Source organism: Hydractinia symbiolongicarpus, chromosome 1 (genome assembly GCF_029227915.1).
Source record: "Hydractinia symbiolongicarpus strain clone_291-10 chromosome 1, HSymV2.1, whole genome shotgun sequence".
Classification (NCBI taxonomy): Eukaryota; Metazoa; Cnidaria; class Hydrozoa; order Anthoathecata; family Hydractiniidae; genus Hydractinia; species Hydractinia symbiolongicarpus.
In genome coordinates this window covers 32,805,156-32,807,655 of record NC_079875.1, presented here as the reverse complement: position 1 = coordinate 32,807,655, position 2,500 = coordinate 32,805,156, and the positions used below count along the sequence as shown (strand labels likewise).

Sequence of the window (2,500 nt, the reverse complement as noted above, 5' to 3'; positions counted from 1 at the left end):
TTCTGCTTCACAATGATAGGAAGAGCCGACATCGAAGGATCAAAAAGCAACGTCGCTATGAACGCTTGGCTGCCACAAGCCAGTTATTACTTAAGACTTCACCGTTTCACACATACGTATCTGATAATACTCTCTTATTAAACATAATGTCATCATTTTACTTATATAATAGTAATAACTTTTGTGAAACATTTAAAAGTAGATGCAGATATTTGTCAGTGGATAGGCCATTTAGTAAGAAGAAAAATTGCCTGTAGAACCTTGGTGCTGGAAAGCCTCGTTCTCATGTTATTAACAGTTTAATGTTTTTGACAATAGAAACCGTCCAGTGTGTTTTGTATAGGACGGTTCTTACATGCATTTTTTGACAATTTTTTCTCAGTAACTACAACGTTTTAACGAAATCATAAAAAGCAAACTTATAAACAAAGGCATTTTAAGAAAAATGGCGGAATATTTTTGTGTGACTTTGGCTAGAACCAGACTTATGACGTCACAAAGTGCACGGTCAAACCTTCATAAATTCTAAAATTTCAAAAAATTTTAACTGCTGACGTCAGCATTTTTATAAAAAACGGACAAGAATTTCATGGTAGCAAATTTGGAGATCTATTACCATGCAAAATTTGGAGGTCAAAGGTCAACCGGAAGTACCTGTTTTGGGGCCTTACTTTTTTTGGTCTTTTTAAAAACAGGTAAATCGCTATAGCTTCTGAAATATTGAAGGTATTTCTTAAATCTTTGGCAGATATGTAAAACACTTCAGGCTAAAACCGGGTAGGAGCACAAATTCCCGATTTGTGGCTCTGCGGGGGGTCCAGAAGCCCTAAAATGTCAAACATTCAAGGCCAAATAAAATGCTGACGTCAGCGTTTTTTTGAAAAAAAATTCGTGTGAACCTTTGTCATGTCAAGATGGTTCATTGTGCCAAATATAAAGCCAATCCGACATGTCGTTCGGGATTTCCGATTTTTCCGATTTTTCCCTAATTTGGTGAAAACGCACGTATTGGCATGTTTAACATGCAATATTGGCCTTGCACAATTATTATTGAACGCAATATTTTACACAAATACTCACCACGTTAACCTCTCAACGCCTGGAGAAAATAATTGCCATTTGACTTTACGTTGCAGAATCATAGCGTTTCCAATTTCTCACAATTGCTGTTTTAACAAGGAAAAAGATGCGTTTTAGCATTTTTCGCGACCCATAACATCGTTTTATGATGTTGTTATCTCGTGGTACTTCATATTCACAGTTTTACATATGTATTCTTCAGGTCTACAAAAAATCTAAAACGTGTTAAAAAAACTAGAACTCAAACGAGGCTGTTCTTGTATCAAAATAAGCCGTTGAATTTCAATTTTCTGCTATTTCACGGAAATTTGACGTGCTGAAGTATTTCTTTTCAACGACATATTTTTGATGTTACAGTTCTTCTTTATTAAAACCGTTCTGTCACTAGGTACACGAAGAATAGATAAAACGAATTAAAAAAACAAGAACTCAAACGAGGCTGTTCTTGTATCAAAATAAGCCGTTGGATTTCAATTTTCTGCTATTTCACGGAAATTTGACGTGCTGAAGTATTTCTTTTCAACGACATATTTTGGATGTTACAGTTCTTCTTTATTAAAACCGTTCTGTCACTAGGCACACAAAGAATAGATAAAACGAGTTAAAAAAACTAGAACTCAAACGAGGCTGTTATTGTATCAAAACCGGCAGTTGAATTTCAATTTTCTGCTATTTTACGGAAATTTGATCTGCTGAAGTATTTCTTCTCAACGACATATTTTGGATGTTACAGTTCCTCTTTATTAAAACCCTTCTATCACTAGGTACACGAAGAACAGATAAAACGAATTAAAAAAACTAGAACTCAAACGAGGCTGTTCTTGTATCAAAATAAGCAGTTGAATTTCAGTTTTCTGCTATTTCACGGAAATTTGACATGCTGAATTATTTCCCGTCAACGACATTTTTTGTATGTTACAGTTCTTCTTTATTAAAACCGTTCCGTCACTAGGTACACGAAGAATAGATAAAACGAATTAAAAAAACAAGAACTCAAACGAGGCTGTTCTTGTATCAAAATAAGCCGCTGAATTTCAATTTTCTGCTATTTCACGGAAATTTGACGTGCTGAAGTTTTTCTTTTCAACGACATATTTTGGATGTTACAGTTCTTCTTTATTAAAACCGTTCTGTCACTAGGTACACGAAGAACAGATAAAACGAATTAAAAAAACTAGAACTCAAACGAGGCTGTTCTTGTATCAAAATAAGCAGTTGAATTTCAGTTTTCTGCTATTTCACGGAAATTTGACATGCTGAATTATTTCCCGTCAACGACATTTTTTGTATGTTACAGTTCTTCTTTATTAAAACCGTTCCGTCACTAGGTACACGAAGAATAGATAAAACGAATTAAAAAAACAAGAACTCAAACGAGGCTGTTCTTGTATCAAAATAAGCCGCTGAATTTCAATTTTCT

At 34.4% G+C, this 2,500-nt stretch overlaps 1 pseudogene; it reads right to left on the bottom strand.

Annotated features, from left to right (window-relative positions):
* Nucleotides 1-2,500, bottom strand: part of LOC130620709 (large subunit ribosomal RNA) — a 7,094-nt pseudogene that overhangs the window by 480 nt on the left and 4,114 nt on the right.